The sequence below is a fragment of the Geotrypetes seraphini genome, chromosome 19, assembly GCF_902459505.1.
Source record: "Geotrypetes seraphini chromosome 19, aGeoSer1.1, whole genome shotgun sequence".
In the NCBI taxonomy this organism is placed as follows: domain Eukaryota; kingdom Metazoa; phylum Chordata; class Amphibia; order Gymnophiona; family Dermophiidae; genus Geotrypetes; species Geotrypetes seraphini.
Genome location: NC_047102.1, coordinates 28,818,372 through 28,841,215, shown reverse-complemented (window position 1 = coordinate 28,841,215; position 22,844 = coordinate 28,818,372). Strand labels below are relative to the sequence as shown.

The following is a 22,844-nucleotide window of genomic DNA, read 5'->3' as shown; positions in this document are numbered from 1 at the left end:
GGGGTTGTGGCTGGCCTGTCAGCGTCACTTCTCGGCATTCTAACAGTTTCCCACTGTATATAATCGCCATGTTCATTATCACAAAAAGGAGAAAGATGCCATTTGAAGCATCATGTCTCAATTTGTCTCTGAAAAACGCATACAAGTACTGGTCATTTTTTAAAATTAATTTCTTCTCAACTTTCATTTTAAGATTTTAAATAAGCTTGGCTAATTCTGAATTCACTTTTCCTTTGTTTATAATATGCTATATATAAGACTGGTCAATGAATCATATATATATATTTTAATATTGTGGGTTAAAGAAGCCATAGTGAACAATCTGATTGTTTAACAGGCAAAATGACCAGGAACTCTGAAGGGTGGTTAGTGGAAATAATTTCTCCAAGAGATGCTTTTACATATCACTTTTGGTAGCCGAGCAAATTTATTTCAAGGGCCTGAGTTCATGGCACAATTAGGTAATGCAAAGTTTCAAACTCCCAGATCTGATTTACTGGGCCCTGCTTCTCAATAAGGTCCTTTAATTAATTGGCAGTGAAAAATGTGCGGGATTTGGCAAATTGCATTTCTGTCCAAGCCCTAGAAAGATTCATTAAATCATATCTGTGAAAGCAGGGATTGCCCTTTTTCATGTTGGCTGCCTGCACATTTGATACAATAAGTGTAATTTCATCTGTGTAGCTTATGTGAACTTTGATACCTCAATACCTATCAGCTATATTATGAGAAAATGTTATATTGTCTTGGTTTCAAATGGGAGCTTTTTGAAAACAGCTAACCATGAAGCATCTGAGTTTTATCATTTTGCTAAAAAGGGGTCTTTCTAAGTAACAATATGGCTTTATTTTTATTTAGGTTCATGTAGGGCCTATCTCATCCTTCTGTGGTAACGGCCCAAATGTCCAATGAAAGGAACCTATTTGTCTTCTATTAGCTAGTAATTAGCTCAGTCAAATTTTAGAGAAGGAGGATATGGGTTCTGAAGCTGGCATGGAAAATCTCTGTCACACTATATCCTGTCTACGTTATTTCATGGTTAACTGCTTTAATCAATCATTTGCTTTCCAATGCTCATTTTTCTATAGATATGGGACATATCGTGCTTTCACCTCTGTTAAAAAACTCAAACTTGGATCTGACTGTTTCAGCTCATTATCGTCCAATAGTAACTATACCGATATTGACCAAACTGACTGAGTCTATTGTCTCCAAACAACTCAGAATATTTGGATAAATTTTCAATATTACTTCCTTTCCAGCACGGGTTTTGCTCAAACTTCAGTACTGAAACATTATTAATTTCTTTAGTAGCAAAGATTCAGGGTTTGTTATCTCAGGGACAATATGCTATATTGCTTCAATTTGATTTATCAGCAGCTTTTGATATTGTTAATCGTAGTATTCTTATTCAACTGCTGGCTAACATCGGCCTTGGTGAGAAAGCTTTGGATTGGTTCGAAGGTTTAAGAACATAAGAATTGCTGCTACTGGGTCAGACCAGTGGTCCATCATGCCCAGCAGTCCGCTCACACGGCGGCCCTTTGGTCAAAGACCAGTGCCCTGACTGAGACTATCCCTATTAGGGTACGTCCTTGTTCAGCAGGAACTTGTCTAACTTTGTCTTGAATCCCTGGAGGATGTTTTCCCCTATGACAGACTCCGGCAGAGCATTCCAGTTTTCCACCACTCTGGGTGAAGAAGAGCTTCCTTATATTTGTACGGAATCTATCCACTTTCAACTTTAGAGAGTGCCCTCTCGTTCTTCCTACCTTGGAGAGGGTGAACAACCTGTCCTTATCTACTAAGTCTATCCCCTTAAGTACCTTGAATGGTTCGATTATGTCCCCTCTCAATCTCCTCTGTTCGAGGGAGAAGAGGCCCAGTTTCTCTAATCTTTCGCTATACGGCAGCTCCTCCAGCCCCTTAACCATCTTAGTCGCTCTTCTCTGGACCCTTTTGAGTAGTACCGTGTCCTTCTTCATGTACAACGATCGTCTCAGGTGTACAATGAGGGTAAACTCTCCTCCCCTTGGACCTTTACTTGTGGAGTGCCACAGAGCTCACCGTTGTCCCCTATTCTATTCAATATATACATGTCTACATTACAATACCTGAAATTATTTCCAACGGAACCAATCTTTACTTATGCAGACGATATTTTCGTTCTGCTCGAACTTGACCCTTCTTTAAAAAGTTTAACATCCAGCATAAATTCCTGTATTTCAAGGATTCAGGACTGGCCTCATTGGTCCATATGAAATGAAACACCATAAAAACAAAACTTTTATGGTTTGGCCGTAAAACAGTACTCTCTACAGTACTATTAATTTCAGGTGATTCATTGAAAATTGAATTTACATCTACAATCCTGGGCTTTATCTTAGATTCTTCACTTTCTCTCTCTTCTCAAATTAGTAATATAATGGGAAACGTTTTCGCCATTTATTTTTCCAACAACATTTTACTGTTTTGGTCCAGGCAGTTATTTTATCACAATAAAATTATGCTAATTCACTTTGGGCTCCTTTTACAAAGGTGTGCTAGCGTTTTTAGTGCACGCGCTACCTGAAAAACTACCACCTGCTCAAGAGGCAGTAGCTGCTAGCGTGCGCGGCATTTTAGCGTGCCTTTGTAAAAGGAGCCCTTTATGTTTGCTTGAACAAATGTATCCTGAAAAGGTTACAGCTCATCCAGAACACTGCGGCAAAACTAATACAGTCAAACCTTGGTTTGCGAGCATAATTCGTTCCAGAAGCATGCTTTAATCCAAAGCACTCGTATATCAAAGCGAATTTCCCCATAGGAAATAATGGAAACTTGGACGATTCGTTCCACAACCCCAAAACTTTAATACAAAATACTATACGTACTTGCATTGCAAGACCTCGCTCATTTAGAACAGTCGTTACACTCCTGCAGCGTCAGAGAGAAAGAGCCATCAGCTCAGTTATGATGATGTGATGTTTGTATACTGTATGTACTCTTATTGCAAGACTTTGCTCATTTTAGAACAATTACTACACTCTTGCAGTGTCGGAGAGAGAAGAACCATTGGCTCAGTTGTGATGATGTGACGCGTGTATACTGTATGTACTCGTATTGCAAGACTTTGCGTGTTTAGAACAGTCACCACACTTCCACGGAGAGAGAAGATTCATCAGCTCAGTTGTGATGTGTGCATATTGTATGTACTTGCAAGACATTGCTTGTATATCAAGTTAAAATTTAATCAAATGTTTTGCTTGTCTTGCAAAACACTTGCAAACCAAGTTACTTGCAATCCAAGGTTTTACTGTATTTGGTAAGCATAAATATGATCATGTCACCCCTTTATTTAACCCTCAAAATAGTATTTGAGAAAGGTTGAGGTTCCCTGGAGATATATACCACATATTCAACAAATCGCTATCACTTAATAAATAAGTGTATGTGTATCCTCAGTGTGATTGTTAAGCTATAGTGGCAACTGCTGCAGCAGAAATTCAAGCTTAAATCAATCGGCAGGCTATTTTGCAAGCCACGCCCACACCATCACAGGCAAACACGTGTGTGAAGTGCAATAACGAAAAAGTACTTTAAGTGAATTTCAGAAATATAAATATATAAAAATCTTTCCAGTGAATCTCGTCCAATAAATTACTCCACTACGGGAACAAAAATTTCAAAATGATACTTAGCTCAAGTGTAATATCCATATATCTTTCGTAATTCATAATGATCCAAAGTCACTCATGGCTTCAATTTCGTAGTGACATGGTGAAGGCTCCTGAGGAAGGGACTTACCTGAAACTAGGCTTAGTAGAGCCGGATAGGACTTTGCCAGTTGGGATATTGGACTGTTTCTAAAGAAAAAAAAACTTTGGATCAGAATTTAAGTTTAAGTTTCAAGTTTTATTTAAAAATTTGATTTGATCGCAATATCATATTCCAATGCGATTTACAAATAATAGTAAAAACAGGGTTTAATAAAAAAAACAGCAACACATTCTTTAAAACTGTGATACTACATGAAACAAGAGGAGGATGGGTTTAACTACAATGCATAAAAACGTAAAGAGAACATAGAGGTTAAGGATATAGGATAGGAAATTGTTACCCACTCAGTTTTTCTTTAAAGAATTTTAGTTCACTGTAGAATATTTGAGTTTTATAGAATTCAAGCAGCTCAGTTGAAAGCGTCCTTAAAGAGCCACCTTTGAACTTACTAAGCGATTTTTCTTCCCTAATATAAATTGGAAGCGAGTACCAAGTTTGAGGTGCCGTAACAGAGAAGATCGTGTCCCTCCGCATGTAAATAAATCTTAATGAAGGGACTGAGAGGAGAGATTTCTCCTCAGATCTTAAAGATCTTGTAGGAGCATATGGGATTAGGAGTCTTTCTAAGAATGCAGGAGCTTTGTTCATTAATGTTTTTAGTATCAGTAGTGCTATATTATAGATGATTCTATAGTTTATAGGTAACCAATGTGTATCTTTTTAGTCCTCTCCACACCCCCCACTCTTTCCACCCTCCCCCCACTCTTTCCACCCCCCTCCCCCCACTGCCACGCAAGCTCACTGCTTCCCTTCTCCTGTACTAGAGAATGACACGGGGGAAAAAATTTATCACCATTCCAGCCCCATCCCTGTGAGCTCATCCCCGTCCCTGCCCCATCCCCATCCCCATGAGCTCAGTCCCCGCCCCCGCCCTGCAAACTGTCAGATCCCACCCGCATAAGCCTCAAATAGTTATGATTTTATACTGAACTTATTTTATCAAAGTATAAAAAGAGACTATTCCGTACAATTGTCATTTTATAAACACAAATAATACAGAGCAAGGATCAATAAAACCCCTGCCTCCCTTCTTTTTCACAAATATCCCCTCCACTATTGTGAAAACTGAACAAAACAAATTACTACACAATGCTACATAGAAAAATCAAGCTAACAAAATACTTCAGTCACTCATGGCAGGAATAGTGTTAGGGGAGTGCAACTAGGGCAACTGTCCCCTGGTCAGAGAGAGAGCCCTAAGCCAGCTGGAAGCTAAAGAAGCACAGCCTGGGCTTTGCAGTCTCCAGTTATATTTAATACCTGCTCTAGCAGGATACATATTTCAAATCTGAAATATTCTAATCACAAAATATAAAATAATTTTTTTTTTCTACCTTTTGTTGTCTGGTAATTTTATTCTTCAAATCACATTGGTCTCAGGCTTTGGTTTTGGGTTCCTTCTGTCTTCAATATGGCACGGCTGGCTCCTGAAGATAAAATAAGCCCAAGAGGAGCTGGGGAGGAGATGCTGAGTCTGACACGGGTGAAATTTTTTTTACCACAGGAGCATGACTTTTCACTGTTTCCACAGGTTGGTGAAAAGTCTTGTCCCCATTCCCGCGGGGCGGTGAAAGGTCTTGTCCCCATCCCTGTGGTAAACCAGTTGCAAATGTCCCCATTACTGCGGTTTTGCTGCGGTGACCACAGTTTACCACGGTAAATAGTCCCCGTGTCATTCTCCATCCTGTACCTCTGTAACGTTTCTGGCATGAGCAGCAACCCTCAACCTGCTGTTGAGTCAGTGTCGACTCTTCCCTCTGATGTCACTTCCTGGACCCTTGCCTAGACTGAATTGATAACCAATAATATTGTAGAAACAATGGGGTAACTATCATACTTCTTTTTATATCCAGTAATGGCAATATTTTGAATTGTTTGCAGTCTTTTAAGACTAGATTTTGAAAGACCCATATATATAATATTGCAATAATCCAATTTTGAGATTACAAATGCATAAATAAGAGTATGCCAATTTCATTCCTCAAATAGACCTCTTACTGCCCGTAACATTTTCAATGAATAGAAACAGGATTTTATCAAATTCGAAATTTGATCTTCAAAGTTTAATTAATCAACCATTATTTCAAGATATTTAAAAGTCTGCACTGCTGATATTTTTTTTCCTAGTAAGAACAGATCTACCTGAGGTGGAGGATAATGTCCAGTTATCCAACATGAAGTACATTTCTTTATATTCAGAACCAATCTTTGTTCTTTAAGCCACTATGATATTGCAGAAAATCTATTTGTTAAGTTGTTGGACCTTTAATTTCAAAGGTTCAACAACTTCACTCCTGCAACAAGTTCACTGTCCTTCTTCAATTTGACCTTTCTGCAGCTTTCGACATCATCCATCACGACATACTAATCCTCCAACTCTCTGAAATTGGCATAAACTCCACAGTCTTAGATTGGTTCTCAAAATTCTTACGTTCCCGCTCCTACTTCGTTAACATGAATGGCATCTCATCCTCCCCTTGGAAACCGATCTGCGGAGTTCCTCAGGGATCACCTCTTTCCCCGATTCTTTTCAATGTTTATATGTCCTCCTTGAAACTCCTCCAACTACCCACCTCGGAGACACTCTACACCTACGCCGACGACATCCTCATTCTTCTCGAGACCGACTCTAACCTCACCAGCCTCTCTGATAACATCTCTTCTTGTATAACAAATCTCCAATCCTGGGCCCTCACCGTTCAAATGAAACTAAATGAGACCAAAACAAAACTACTTTGGCTCGGCCCAAAATTAGATCAGCTACCCACCTTCATCCTACTATCCTCTGGCACCAATCTGCGGCTTGAGCACTCTAGCAAAGTTCTGGGAATCATCATTGATTCTACACTGACCTTCAACGACCACATCAACTCCCTAGTAAAAAAATGCTTTTTCAATCTTCACATGCTAAGAAAAGTCAGATCCTGCTTCCACCAACAACATTTTGCTGTCCTCGTTCAATCCATTATTCTATCCAGACTAGATTACTGCAACTCCATCTACCTAAGCCTAACAAAGAAAAGCCTACTCAGACTTCAGCGGATTCAGAACACCGCAGCTAAGCTAATCTTCGCAAAAAGCAAATTCGACCATGTCTCCCCGCTTCTGTCTAAGCTTCACTGGCTCCCAGTCCTCCTCAGGGTCCACTACAAATGTGCCTGTCTAGCCTTCAAATCTCTTCACAGCATCCTTCCTCCCCTCTTTCCACTATCTTGGCTCTCCTCGAATCCTAACTCCACCAGATCCACTCAAAAATTCAAACTATCCTTCCCCTCTTTAAAAGGCATACCCATATAGGAAAATTTGGAACATCCCTCCTCTTCAGGATCACCGAGCTGTGGAACAGCTTCACAGCCCATCTTCAAAGTTCGACCTCCCTCCAACGCTTCAGGAAACATTTGAAAACTTGGCTTTTCTCCAAAATGTAACTACTTCCTCTCTCTCCTTTATACTAAGTCCCCTCTTTCCCTCCTTTTTACCAAGCCCGTCTTCTTCCCATTGGAGTTCCTTTTTTTATTAATCCCTGTAAACCGTGTCGAGCTCCACTTCTGTGGAGATGATGCGGTATATAAACTTAAGGTTTAGTTTAGTTTAGAACTGGATCAATCTTACCGACAAAAAGTTTATCATCCGCATAACAATATACTTTTTAGTCTAAATTCTTGTATTAGTGTAAGCAATGGGACCCAAAAAAATATTGAAAAGAATTGGTGATAGAGCAAAGCCCTGAGGTATACCACACAAAAGATGAAATTCCTCAAGTAGCCAAAACATATGTTTCTTGTTATATGAAACCTTAGAGCACAGTATAAGTTATATTGTACAACAGCGACACCAAGTGGATTCTTAAGAGAATACTAACTCTCCAGCTGTGTATTTCTGTCCAGACAAGGTAAATTTCTGCTGTTCCGTTCACAGTGACAGAATAATTTTGAAATGTTTAACTGTATGTCATATTATTATGTATACTTTGGATTTATTGTTTAGGATCCTGCAAAGTTCTGGTGACCTGCATTGGCCATTACCAGGATGCTGGGTTCTATGGTCTGACCCAATATGGCAGATTTTATATTTATTTATTAAAAAATTTATTAACCCTCAGCATCCTATAATTCTGCAAGGGGTACAATAAAAAACATGCACAATAAAATTAAGACATACAGTCAAAACATAAGAACATAAGCAGTGCTTCTGCTGGGTCAGACCAGAGGTCCATCATGCCCAGCAGCCTGCTCACGTGGAGGCCCATCAGGTCCAGGACCTGCATATTAATCCTCTATCTATACCCTTCAATCCCCTTTTCCTTCAGGAAAACATCTAATCCTTTCTTGAAACCCAATACTGTACTCTGTCCTACCACACCCTCTGGAAGCGAACCTTAAAAACAAGTAACCTTCAAGGAAACATAGTAACATAGTAAGATAAAGACCTGATAAAGACGGCAGATAAAGACCTGAACGGTCCATCCAGTCTGCCCATAAGTTATACTCATTAAAAAATACATTAACTTGTCTCTTCTTTGATATTTCTGGCTGTAGACTGTAAAGTCTGGTATTGTCCTAGGCTCCAAATGCTGAAGTTGCCGTCCAAGCTCACTCCAGCCTATCCAACCATCCCATTGTTTGCAGATATCTATCGTAAAGTCTGGCGATTAACATTCTCATGTTCCATATTAGTAGAGTTCCCATTGATGCCTACCCCAGCCCATCCTACACCGAATCACCATATATGGAACACAGACCATTCAGGTCTGTCCAGCACTGGCCTTAGTTCTTTAATTTACATCCTTCATTTTCTATTTAGAGATCCTCTATTTTTATCTCATGCTTTTTTGAATTCCATCATCGTTTTCCTCTTCACCACTTCCCTCGGGAGGGCATTTTAGGCATCTACCACCCTCTCTCTGAAGAATTTCCTAACATTGTTCCTAAGTCTTCCTCCCCATAACCTCAAATTATGCCCTCTAGTTTTACCATTATTTCTTCTCCGGAAAAGATTTTGGTTCTATATTAATGCCTTTCAAGTATTTAAACGTCTGTATCATATCTCCCCTGTCCCTCCTCTCCTCCAGAGTATACATATTTAGGTCTTCCAGTCTCTTCTCATACATCTTTTGGTTCAAACCTCTTACCATGTTTTCTGCCTTCCTCTGGACCGTTTCAAGTCTTTCTATATCCTTCGTCAGATATGGCCTTCAAAACTGAACACAATACTCCAAGTGTGGCCTCACCAACGACCTATACAGGAACATCAACACTTCCCTTCTTCTGCTGGTTACTCTGCTTTCTACACAGCCTAGCATCCTTCTGGCTACCAGGCAAATGGTCTTATCCATCCAATATCAATTAACAAAATTCTGGAACCAACTACCACATGCACTACAATCTTGTGACTACTATCTCAGATTCTGAAAACTTTTACCAGCATTTCTGTACCAAGACAAGGAACCGACCCTGGCTGCCTCAAACTCACGCTGGCTTCTAGAAAGCTGCGGTAGAGGTTTCTACCACGGGCTGGTGAGGTAAATGCGCCGACGTTCATGGAATTCCTATGAGTGTCGGAGCATTTACCTCACTGGCCCCAGTCGAAACCTCTGCCGCGACTTTGAAAAAGGAGCCTTTAGCCAGCTACATCATATTCAGTGCTGGACAGCTAAGTTTACAGCAACCAAAGATAGATCAGCTATTTAAGTGGTCCTATTTGGCCCTTAAATACAGCCGACTAGCACTCTATTTTTTGCAAATAGCCATCTAAATCATGCGACATAGCTGGCTACCCTCTAGCTGCTATTCAGCGGCTATCTCGTGATGAATATTAGCGCTTAACCGGCTTAATGCACTATTTAACCAATCAGGAGTCATTTTTGGTTAAGTGTGTGGCGCAGTAGTTAAAGCCACAGCCTCAGCACCCTGAGGTTGTGGGTTCAAACCCACACTGCCCTTTGTGACCCTGGGCAAGTCACTTATTCCCCCACATTGCCCCAGGCACATTAGGTAGATTGTGAACCTGCCAGGACAGACAGGGAAAGATGCCTGAGTACCTGAATACCGTTCTGAGCTCCCCTGGGTGAACAGTATAGAAAATGGAATAAATAAATAAATAGTGTGAACATTGGGCAGTGTTCTTTAAGTAGGTACCTACTATCCTTTAAAGAATAGGCTCCTTTATAGAACTGACCTCTCAGATTTTATAAAGCACATGAATGTTGCAAAATTCACCAATATTTACATATGCATAGCCTGGCCATGCTGCTCTCGTTTTTGGGATGTACTCCTTTGTGAAATCACCAGAATGGGAGCCCAAGGAGGCCTCAACGACGAAACAATCAAGGCACAGCAAAGGAGTCGTCAGGATGAGATGTCAATGATTCAGCCGCCGGTGTAAAGTTCAAAGTTCACTTTACTGAGAGTAGCACTGCAAGGACTCGAAGACTCGACCCCAACAGTGACCCTCAGCTTTGCTTTGGACACCAGATATTTTCCTGCTCACTTCTACATTTGACCTGGATTGAATGTGATAGAACTCCCAGCCGTTGAGACTCTTGACAAAGGCATAGGTGCCAAAACACTGTCAGGGTCGAGTCTTCGAGTCCTTGCAGTGCTACCATCAATAAAGTGAACTTTGAACTTTACACTTGTGGTTGAATTATCGACATCTCATCCTCACGACTCCTTTGTTGTGCCTCCTTTGTGAAATGACAGCTCTTGCTGTGGTGCCATCAAAATGTATTCAGTTTTCTATTCTGTTCTCCCAGGGGCGCTCAGAATGGTTTACATGAATTTATTCAGGTACTCAGGCATCTTTCCCTGTCTGTCCCGGTGGGCTCACACTCTATCTAATGCACCTGGGGCAATGGAGGGGATTAATTGACTTGCACAGGGTCATAAGGAGCAGTGTGGGTTTGAATCCACAACCTCAGGGTGCTGAGGCTGTAGCTTTAACCACTGCACCACTCTAGAAATCAAAATGTAATAAAAGTGAGCCAAGTAAAGGACAATCAAGCCATTGTGACATCACTGATGAGGTTGGCTCTTAGGCATTGGTGGAATGAGGCATTATGATGTCACAATACCAGCTCTGGTTATCAGAGGCTGAAGCTTTTCGCACTATTTATTCAATTTTATATAGTTTTCAAAGGGGAGCGCAGAACAATTTACATGAATTTATTCAGTTACTTAAGCATTTTCCCCTGTCTGTCCTGGTGAGCTCACAATCTATCTAATGCACCTGGGGCAATGGGGGGATTAAGTGACTTGCCCAGGGTCACAAGGATCAGTGGATGCTTGAACCCACAACCCCAGGGTGCTGAGGCTGTAGTTTTAACCACTGCACCACACTCTCCCTGCGATAAGGAAGCAAATGTGTTGGAGGGGAGAGGTTAAGACACAACACAGTCCCATATGAACAAACACTTTTTATTCTTTTCAGTTTGCCTCACACTTTACAGAAAGTTAGCTTGGTTTACCTCAGCCAAGCAATACAGGCATCAGTCCTTTTCCCTCAGCTGATGTCTAGGGAAAAATCAAGAGTTTTCTTCTTTTTCAGTGACCTCCCTGAGCTGATGCCAGGCTCAAGCATATAGTCTCCTCCCTGCCTGAGGACTGCCCCAGTGACTCAGCAGAACTGCTGAGCCCAGTGCATCCTGGGAGCTGTAGTTTCTGCACTACTGGGCCAGCACCCTCTGCTGCCCAGTGACAGAATAACATCATTACTGAGGGAGAACCCCTGACTCTTTTACAGCCCCTCACTCTGTATATTCATTTCATCAGTCATGTAAGTATTTTACAAAAGGCTCCATGTTCACAAGCCTTTGCTAACAGTAAAGATTCCAACTTGGTCGGCACTATATTTACTTATATGGTGTCTAGGAAAAATGGGACCCCTTGCATAGTTTCAAATTACTTTACAATTATTGAAACATTTAGTATGAGCTTTGAAAATACATTAGTACATCCTTCATTAGGAAACTCCCATAGCAAATGCTTTGCGCTGTATGCCATATTTTGTCGCAAAAATGTAATCACAAATTTATCTTTATCGGTAAGCACCATTTTACTAAAACAGATCTTAATAGTCACCTCCGGAATGACGTAATTTTTTAAACAGGGATCATCCAGTTTTTACAGCATCTTGCAGTGACCCCTGCCAATAATAGCAATAATTGTTAATAATATACTTGTTTTGGGGTTATTTAGGAAAATGTTGGAGGTCTAATTTTTTCCAGACCACATCTGGGTTTTATCCCAGTTCCTCAAATATATCCTCTAGTCTAGCATCCTATTGATCTCATGGAAGCTCCTTGTTTGCATTTTCCGGTTGATCTTTTTCTCTTGCTTTCCCAGATCTGACATTTCATTGATTACTTAACTAGAATAATAAAAAAAAAAAATCCAGGGCTCCAGTCCAGCCTGCCTTTCATGTGGAAGCCAATCATATAAATGCTCTGAACAGCAGTTTCTTTGGGGATGATAAAAATGTTTTTATTAGATTGTTCTTATTTTTTTAAAATGTATTTCGTACATACTTAGATATGGTGGTGTTAGTGCTGTCCAATTTTAGATATGTTCAATTTAGTACAAAAAATATAAAGAACAAAACAACTGCAATGGGATATTAAACAAAATACTACTATTAAAGCATGCGCTTAAGAAATAAGGCCCATTCAAATGACGTTTTTCCACTCAATTTCAAGGCGCATACTGGTACCTAAAAACTTGGTGCCAGAATTATGCTTTAGGTGATTTTGAGCTAATCAGGGCCTTAGACCCCTCCCACTGTATCCCAAGATGCATTGGGAGGAAGAAGGCCCATCATTCTTAACACAACCAATTTTGCATCGGAAGGTACAGGGGTGTCGGGTGATGTGGGGAGCAGTGTTGCCTGATGTTGGGTGGTGTCAGGTAATGTGTGTGTGGGGGGGGGGAGGGTTGTTGCCTGATGTTGGGGGTGTCAGATGATGTGAGAGGGTGTGTTCTGCTTGATGTCAGGGTGTTGGGTGAAGTGGGGGTCCAGGAATGTTGGGGGATCGGGGTAGTTGGGGGATTGGGGGAGGGGTGTAGGGTTCCAGGTGATCCTGGCAGGGAGAATCCCCAACAGCTGAGCTGTCAGGAATCCCCGAAATAGGCTCAGCTGATGGGAATTCCTCTGCAACAATCAACTGTTGGCAAGCCCTCAATGTGCTATTTTTCCTCCCATCTCTGGATGGTGGAAGGGGTTTGTGACCACTGGGGGAGTAAGGGGAGGGGGGTCATGCCTTAAACCCTCCAGTGGTCATCTTGTCAGTTTGGTCACCTATGGGGCACTTAGACATATTTTACTTTGGTCTAAGTCCCAGCGTGTAAGTTCTGCCTAGGATGTCCTAGAAAAGGTTTGATTATTGTTTTAGGACGTCCAGGTGGAAGTCCGCTTGATTCCCACCCATAACACACCTCCCAACACGCCGCTTTGAGCTCTGGACAAATAGCAGCTTAGAAGTGCTGCTGCACATCCAGAAAGTTTGTTTTGATTACCGGCACTTGGACGTCCCTGCTATTAGGACATCCAAGGGCCGACTCAGGGGGGTGGGGCAGGTGTGGGGAAGTCTGGAGCTGATGAGATCATGCCGCAGGGTTCCGCTGGGGGAAGGGAGGGAGGAAGGAAGGAAGCGGAGGTAAGGTTGGAGAGCCAGAAGAGAAGGTAAGGTTGCGGAACCGAACCATCGCCAATTTTTGGGGAGACCACGGCCCCTGTGCGCCCCCCCCCCTGCTGCCTATGGACATACAATTGGATGCTTTTGCATCATGGCAAATCCTTGTATATATGGTATAATTTTATAAACAGAAATTTACGAAAATATATGAAAAAGCCTATAAAAATTTGCCCCTCCGAGTATTCATATGGAAATTTAAAATAAGGAAATAGATATCACAGAAAAGTTTTTAGCGTTGATACCACGATAATTTGTAGCAAGAAAGATTTTTCTTTTTTGCTTATCTTGAGTGTAATCAATCTTGACATAATTGAAAATAAGTTAACTGGAACAAATGGATCCATTTAACAGACATTAGTTTTAATTGATTTCAATACAAGTGGCAAATAATTCTGAAGCAACCTAGATATGGCCAAGATAGTTACTAGAGTATGAGCAACGCTGAATCAGCTGTCCGATTTTAGGTACAGTGAGGAAATCCCTAAATCATGTATCTAACATACACAGTATCACAGTAAATGATGGCAGATTAAGACCACATGGTCCACCCGATCTGCTGAACAAGGTGTCCAGAGCTGTGCCCACCATTCTGTGCAGGTTATAATCATTCTGGTTGGCAATTTGCCATCATGTCTGATACCAATAGGCAGTTAAATATGATGCAAGTTTGGAACAATATGGGGTAAATTCTGTATATGGCACCTAAAAAATCAGTGCCGAAAAAAAGCTATTCTATAAACTTTGCTTACCCCCCTCCCCCCTTTTACAAAACCATGATAGCAGTTTTTAGCGCAGGCCGGCATGCTAAATGCTCTGTGCTGCTCGCGATGCTCATGGGAACTCTATGAGTGTTGGGATCAGCGCAGAGCATTCAGCGTGCTGGCCTGCGCTAAAAAAACGCTATCACGGTTTTGTAAAAGGGAGGGAAAGTTAGGTGCAGTTTATAGAATAGTGCTTTTGCCCAGGAAACACTTCCTGCCAATTTTGGCTGGCATGGGTTTTTTTTACGGGACCCGCGGTTATCAAGGGGGGGGGCTCGGCTCAAGTTGGGTTTTTTTTTAATGGGGCAGATATTGTACGTATGTAATACACACTCAGCATCTGTGCCCATTAAGAAACAATAAAGTATGGCATGTTATAAATATATTAATTTGTATGGGTAGAACACCTAATTGACTGGTCTTGACCAGTCGCTTTTTTCGGATCGCTAAAAGCGATCTTTTTTTTTGTACATTGGGAAGCCATGTTAGAGCATCAATCACTCTGCTAGTTAACATGGAATGTAAATAGTAATGATCTTATTTGCATGGCTGGATCGGAGAATGGACAATCGTGCACAAAACCACATAGTGAGTTGTTTTGTGCATCGGGTTGGCAAATCCGATCGTCGCTAAACCAGTCAAAGTTGGTTTAGCAACGATCGTTAGATAATCGCTGACTTCAGTACATCTGGCTCTTAGTTTCCATCACCTCGGCCAGGAAGGCATTCCAGGCATCCACTACCCTCTTTTTGAAAAAGTACTTCCTGACTTTATTCTTGAGTCTATTGTCCTGCAACTTCATTTCATGGCCTCTAGTTCAATTGCTTCCCTATCTTTGGAAGAGATTTATTTGTATATTAATACCTTTCAAGAACTTAAATGTCTGAATTATATCTCGCCTAGCTCTTCTTTTCCTCTAAAGCAGGGGTGTCAAAGTCCCTCCTCGAGGGCCGCAATCCAGCCGGGTTTTCAGGATTTCCCCAATGAATATGTATTGAAAGCAGTGCATGCAAATAGATCTCTTGCATATTCATTGGGGAAATCCTGAAAACCCGACTGGATTGCGGCCTTCGAGGAGGGACTTTGGTACCCCTGTTCTAGAAGGATAGATGCGAGATTGGGGATTTTGGCATCCTTTCTCAACAGTGCCTTGAGTCAGTGCCTCACCTGATCCAGGAGGGGGACACTTGAGATAGCGAGGAGGAAATAGTGGATCACAAGTGGGAGGGGGGAGGAGAGAGATACCAGATTGCGGGGGAGGGGAGTACTAATGCAAAGGTTGGCTCAGGGCACCACAGTATCTTGAACCAGCCCAGAGTGTAATATTTCAAAACTAAATATAAATATTAAATGTAGACCATTGAGCTTGTGTAAATGCCTAAGGCTAGATTTCTACAGGACATGCATAGATCATAGCATAAATGTGCCTATGCTCCGCCTAGACTCCACCCATGTGAATGCCCACCTTCACATTTATAGAATAGCATGTGACTAGAATATTGTCATTTTTACATATATGTGCTGCTGTTCTGGTCATATTCACCTGTTTTTAGAGTCTAAAAATTGGTTCACTCCTTGTAGAATTACTATTAATTATTTCTCTAATGCTACCAGACGCACACAGCGCTATACATTAAATACGCGAGAGACGGTCTGTGCTCGAAAGAGCTTACTATCTAATTATGAAAGACATACTGGACAAATGGTGAATCTATGTATGTTGTTTAGCTATGGAATTGCAGAGGGAATGATGAGGTAGAGAGGGTAAGGGACTACAGCGGGAATGACAAACAGATTTTTGTGCTTTGCAAGTTGATAAGATTAGGACTCAAACGCAGCTTTGAAGAAGTGGACTTTAAGCCTGAATTTGAATTTGCTGAAACAAGGCTGCCCTGTGAACTTCTAAAAGCTAAGTTACTCAGCATTTCATATTCTGCTCTTTTCACTGGTTTTCAGCATTATATCTGCTTAATTTCTCTTCTCCTCCCTGTTTCTTACTAAAAAAAAATATAAAAAAGCACAAAAAAATAAATCCTTCTCTTTCCTCTGTTAAATCTTATCTCCTCTTCCTGCATTTTTGTTTAAAATACTATGTTTTAGGTAGTATAGAGCCTATATTTCTGGTGCCTGTGGCTCAGGGTGACTAAAGTAGGGAAAATCCTGTTATAAATCCTGTGTTTTAGGGTAGCACTGAAAGAACCTGCATTTTTGTTTAAAATACTGTGTTTTAGGTGGTATAGAGCCTATATTTCTGGTCACTTCACAACCAATCAAGATGACCTTTATTCTATGCAATCACTGTGGTGCTTTAATTCCAAGACATACTATTTGGAGGCTTAAGGCTTGCCCCATCTGTCTTCAACTTGCCAGTATTAAGGAGGAGCTCTGCAAACTTAAACAGGAATTGAATACAATTAAAGCAGCTTCCATCACTCCACAAAATCATACCAACTTACCACCTCTACCTCAAAGAATAAAACAGCCCAGGAATAAATGGGTCACAGTAGGCTCAGGAAGACTGCGACATGTAACACAGAAACATCCACCTTCACTAATATTACCTCTACAGAATTCCTTCGCTCCACTAGTGCACTGCGATACTCAGGAAAACAGAAGGGAGGTGGGACTGGAACCAATGAAGGAAACTCAAGAGAACAAGAGCACCCTAAGTACAAATAAAAAAGCCAAAAACAGAAAACTATTACTGTTGAGGGATTCCATCATCAGAGGCATTAACCTTGGAACACAGGGTGAGGAGACCAAAATAGTGAAATGTCTTCCAGGATCCTCAGCTACCAGGAGTTCCAGGCAAATACTGACTATAATTAAGGAAGAAACTAAGGATTTTAACACTGATGTTGTTATCCATCTGGGAACAAATGACCTGGCCAACAACTCCACACTTGCAGCACAGAAAGCTTTTCGGGAGCTTGGTGAGGGCGTGAAACCTTTTGTAAAGACTTTAGCTTTTTCTGAAATACTGCCTGCATACGGAAAAGGAGAGCAAAGAGTGAAAAACACAGAGGACTTTAATAGATGGCTCAGAGCCTGGTGTCATCAAGAAGGCTTCAGGTACATAGGAGGATGGGGAAATACATGGAAGGACAAGAAGCTATATTGCACTGATGGGCTACATATTACTACAGCAGGAAAAAGAAACCTTGCAGAGAAATTTAGACAATATTTTTCTAGGCATTTAAACTAGAAGGTGGGGGTGGTGTATGTACGAAGGACAATTATAGAGACCACCCCCGGCAAAAGAAAAGATGTGATAGTAGTAAAGGCTGCAACATAAGCAATATCAGCAACTCATTTCTTAGTATTGCAACGGAAAGTGAAACGACACAAAAATCCATACGAAAAAGGAGATTATCGCTGAAAAATAGCTGGAAAGCGATGACCACAAATGCTCGCAGTCTAAGCAACAAAGTTCATGATCTGCAAGCCCTGATATTAGAGGCAGATCTAGATATTGTTGCTATCACAGAGACATGGTTCAGTGAATCACATGGATGGGATGCAAACATACCGGGATATAATCTTTTTAGGAAGGACAGAGATGGTCATAAAGGTGGAGGAGTAGCTCTCTATGTAAAGATCAATATCCAAGCGACCGAAATGCAAGGGACCTGGGGAGAGGAAGAAGCGATATGGATTGCTCTGAAAAGAGAAGATGGAACTTCTATCTAAGTGGGTGTAGTCTACAGACCTCCGACTCAATCGCAGCAAATTGATAAGGATCTGATTGTGGATATCCAAAAGTTTGGAAGGAAAGAGGAGGTTCTGCTGTTGGGAGATTTCAACCTGCCGGATGCAGACTGGAATGTTCCGTCTGCGGAATCGGAAAGAAGTAGGGAGATTGTGGATGCCTTTCAAGAGGCTCTGCTCAGACAAATGGTGACGGAACCCACAAGGGAAAAAGCGATATTGGATCTGGTCCTCACAAATGGAGAGTATCTCTAATGTTCGAGTGGATGCTCACCTGGGTAGTAGCGATCATCAAACGGTTTGGTTTGATATAACGGCTAAAGTGGAGAGCGGCCACACGATACTTAAAGTCCTAGATTTCAAACGTACGGACTTTAATGCAATGGGAAAGTACCTGAAGAAAGAGCTGTTAGGATGGGAAGACATAAGAGAAGTGGAAAGACAGTGGTCTAAGCTGAAAGGAGCGATAAAAATGGCTACGGACCTTTATGTGAAGAAAATCAATAAAAACAAGAGAAAAAGGAAGCCGATATGGTTCTCCAACCTAGTGGCTGAGAAAATAAAGGCGAAAGAGTTGGCGTTAATGAAATATAAAAAAACCCAAGAAGAGGAGAGCAGAAAGGACTACAGGGTGAAACTGAAAGAAGCCAAGAGAGAGATACGTTTGGCGAAGGCACAGGCGGAAGAACATTGCTAAATGGCTAAAAATGTAAAAAAGGGAGATAAAAATTTTTTCAGATATATTAGTGAAAGGAGGAAGATAAAAAATGGAATTGCTAGGCTAAAAGATGCTGGGAACAAATATGTGGAGAGTGATGAGGAGAAAGCAAATGTGCTAAACAAATACTTCTGTTCTGTGTTCACAGAAGAAAATCCTGGAGAAGGACTGAGATTGTCTGGCAAAGTTACACGAGAAAATGGAGTAGATTCTGCGCCGTTCACGGAGGAGGGTGTTTATGAGCAACTTGAAAAACTGAAGGTGGACAAAGCGATGGGACCAGACGGGATCCATCCCAGGATACTAAGGGAGCTCAGAGAGGTTCTGGCGAGTCCTATTAAAGACTTGTTCAACAAATCTCTGGAGTCGGGAGTGATTCCTGGGGATTGGAGGAGAGCGGATGTGGTCCCTATTCATAAAAGTGGTCACAGGGATGAAGCAGGAAACTACAGGCCGGTGAGCCTCACTTCAGTTGTTGGAAAAATAATGGAAGTGTTGCTGAAAGAAAGGATAGTGTATTTCCTTGAATCTAATGGGTTACAGGATCCGAGGCAACATGGCTTTACAAAAGGTAAATTGTGCCAAACGAACCTGATTGAATTTTTTGATTGGGTGACCAGAGAGCTGGATCGAGGACATATGCTAGATGTAATTTACTTGGATTTCAGCAAAGCCTTTGATACAGTTCCTCATAGGAGGCTGTTGAACAAACTTGAAGGGCTGAAGTTAGGACCCAAAGTGGTGAACTGGGTCAGAAACTGGCTGTCAGACAGACGCCAGAGGGTGGTGGTTAATGGAAGTCGCTCGAAGGAAGGAAAGGTGACTAGTGGAGTCCCTCAGGGTTCGGTGCTGGGGCCAATCCTGTTCAATATGTATGTAAGTGACATTGCTGAAGGGTTAGAAGGAAAAGTGTGCCTTTTTGCAGATGATACCAAGATTTGTAACAGAGTAGACACCGAAGAGGGAGTGGAAAATATGAAAAAGGATCTGCAAAAGTTAGAGGAATGGTCTAATGCCTGGCAACTAAAATTCAATGCAAAGAAATGCAGAGTAATGCATTTGGGGATTAATAATAGGAAGGAACCGTATATGCTGGGAGGAGAGAAGCTGATATGCACGGACGGGGAGAGGGACCTTGGGGTGATAGTGTCCGAAGAACTAAAGGCGAAAAAACAGTGTGACAAGGCAGTGGCTGCTGCCAGAAGGATTCTGGGCTGTATAAAGAGAGGCGTAGTCAGTAGAAGGTGTTGATGCCCCTGTACAGGTCATTGGTGAGGCCCCACTTGGAGTATTGTGTTCAGTTTTGGAGATCGTATCTGGCGAAAGAAGTAAGAAGACTTGAGGCGATCCAGAGGAGAGCGACAAAAATGATAGGAGGCTTGCGCCAGAAGACGTATGAGGAGAGACTGGAAGCCCTGAATATGTATACCCTAGAGGAAAGGAGAGACAGGGGAGATATGATTCAGACGTTCAAATACTTAAAGGGTATTAACGTAGAACAAAATCTTTTCCAGAGAAAGGAAAATGGTAAAACCAGAGGACATAATTTGAGGTTGAGGGATGGTAGATTCAGGGGCAATGTTAGGAAATTCTACTTTACGGAGAGGGTAGTGGATGCCTGGAATGCGCTCCCGAGAGAGGTGGTGGAGAGTAAAACTGTGACTGAGTTCAAAGAAGCATGGGATGAACACAGAAGATTTAGAATCAGAAAATAATATTAAATATTGAACTAGGCCAGTTACTGGGCAGACTTGCATGGTCTGTGTCTGTGTATGGCCGTTTGGTGGAGGATGGGCAAGGGAGGGCTTCAATGGCTGGGAGGGTGTAGATGGGCTGGAGTAAGTCTTAACAGAGATTTCGGCAGTTGGAACCCAAGCACAGTACCGGGTAAAGCTTTGGATTCTTGCCCAGAAATAGCTAAGAAGAAAAAATAAAAAATTTAAATTGAATCAGGTTGGGCAGACTGGATGGACCATTCGGGTCTTTATCTGCCGTCATCTACTATGTTACTATGAATACAGTATTGCCAGAGACAGAGCCTGACTTACCGAGCCAGGCAGGTTATTCCAGGCATGTGATGCAGCAAGACAGAAGGGTCGGAGTCGGGAGTTGGCAACAGAGGAGAAGGGATCAGACAAGAGAGGCTTGCCAGACCATTGGAGTTCCTGGGGTGGGGCATAGGGAGAGATAAGAGAATTGCCTCGCAGGTGTCTGTGCAATTTTTAAGATCTAACTGGAGCACATAAGACCTGCTCAAGATCTCATGTAAAATTACCCTTGAGGGCAATTTTCATTGCCATTTCTCACAATTTATCCACATAAATGGGATGTCTGAACATTTCTGTCCAGTACTCTTAGAAGAATGTTGTGGAAACTGTATACTTCTATCTTCATTTAGTTTGCAATGCAGACTGAAAATGGGACATGATGGCTGCAAAAGCCTGTAATAAAAAAAGACCTTCTCTATCTTTTGAGCGATGTAAAGCCAGCAGGGATGACTCAGCAGCAAAAGTACTTGAGTGGCTTCAGTACTTGGAGCTGAGGTATAGGGGCACCACTGGGGAGGCAATAGAGCTAGAGAATGACACGGGGACAAATTTGTCCCCATCCCCATGGGAACCCATTTTCCAGTCCCAACCCGGCAAGTTCTTTTCCTGTCCCTGCCCTGTTCTTGCAAGTTCTGTCCTCATCTGCACAAGCCTCAAACCCTTTAAAATCATAAGTGTTTGTGGCTTGCGTAGTTAAGGCAGAACTTACAGGAATGGGATAGGGACAGCAAAAAAACTTGCGGGGACGGGATGGAGAAATTGAGTTTCTGCGGGGATGAGGAAAACTTTGTCCCTGTGCCATTCTCTAGCTAGAGCAAAATGCAGTGTAAGAATACTATTCAGCAGGGGTACCCAACGCGTCGATTGCGATCGACCAGTAGCTCAGGAAGGCAACTCGAGTCGATCGCACTCGTGTTGCCGTCCTGATCTACGGGCCGATCAGCCTTCCTCTCCAGTGTTCTCCCTAGGGCCTTTTAGCTGGGCGGTCTGCCCAGCTGTCATCTGCCACTGCTGAACATTAAAAAAAACCCCCAAAAAACCGGCTTGGAGATTTCAGCCCCTAGCGAACTTATGCTCCGGGCTCTAACGTGTGCGTGCCGGCTTCTCTTCTCTTCCCTCCGAAACCAGAAGTTATGTCCGGGGGGGGGGAGGAAGGGAAGCCGGCACGCACATGTTGAGAGCCCTGAAGCAAGTGTTTGCTACGGGCTAATGCGGGAGACAGGTTAGTGAAGCATTTGTTCTTCTTCCTGCCGGGTCCTGCCTACTTTCTGTTTCCGCGAAGGCAGGACCCGGCAGCATTTCCCCCAATAGGTTGATCACGATCTTGGGCTGATCAGCCTTCCTCTTCCCCACGGCAGAATTGACGGGAGCTGGCTCGAAGATAACGCCGCATCGATCGTACCATGGACCGGCGGTTGAAGAACACTGTTTTGGGCCTATGCATGTGCTGGCCCTGTGGACCGGCAGGAAATTTCTGTGGACCGGTGGTTGAAGAACACTGATCTATACAACTAGAACTGGATGCTGGTCATATAAGTGGTTTTGATTATTGACATTCTCTAATGAAGATATGGAACCGAATTTTAAACATGTTGGGTGACTTTATCAATTTTCAGGCGCCTTGTTTAGCAAGTTATTCTATGTCTGAAATATTCTACCTGTAATTTCTTTGCTACTGTCTTTGTTGGCGCCTGAAAGAAATGTCCTAAAATCCAGTGTACTTACCATGCAGTAAGAGGCAAAAATTGGCAACTCACATAATCTGAAGCAGATAAAGTTTATTTTGCACGTAATCCTCTCCTTTTTTCATTTCAGACTCCGAAAGGATGTCTAGATTCAACTTTGGGCTCCTTTTACTAAGCCGCATTAGGGCTTTAACGCACGGAATAGCGCACGCTAAATTGCCGCCCGCGCTAGACCTTAATGCCAGCATCGAGCCAGCGTAAGTTCTAGCCACGTAGCGGGGGTTTAGCGCCCGCTAAAATGCTGCGGCCACTAAAACCGCTAACGCAGCTTAGTAAAAGGAGCCCTTTAGCTTTTCAGGCTGGTATTTGGAATAAAACTTTACTAGTGTTTTATATCTAATTCATCTTCGTATCAAA

At 42.2% G+C, this 22,844-nt stretch overlaps 1 protein-coding gene across 1 annotated transcript in view; it reads left to right on the top strand.

The window, feature by feature from the left end:
- The window catches only part of INSC (INSC spindle orientation adaptor protein), an 85,318-nt gene that overhangs the window by 26,093 nt on the left and 36,381 nt on the right, over window positions 1–22,844 (top strand). The window lies entirely within an intron of this gene.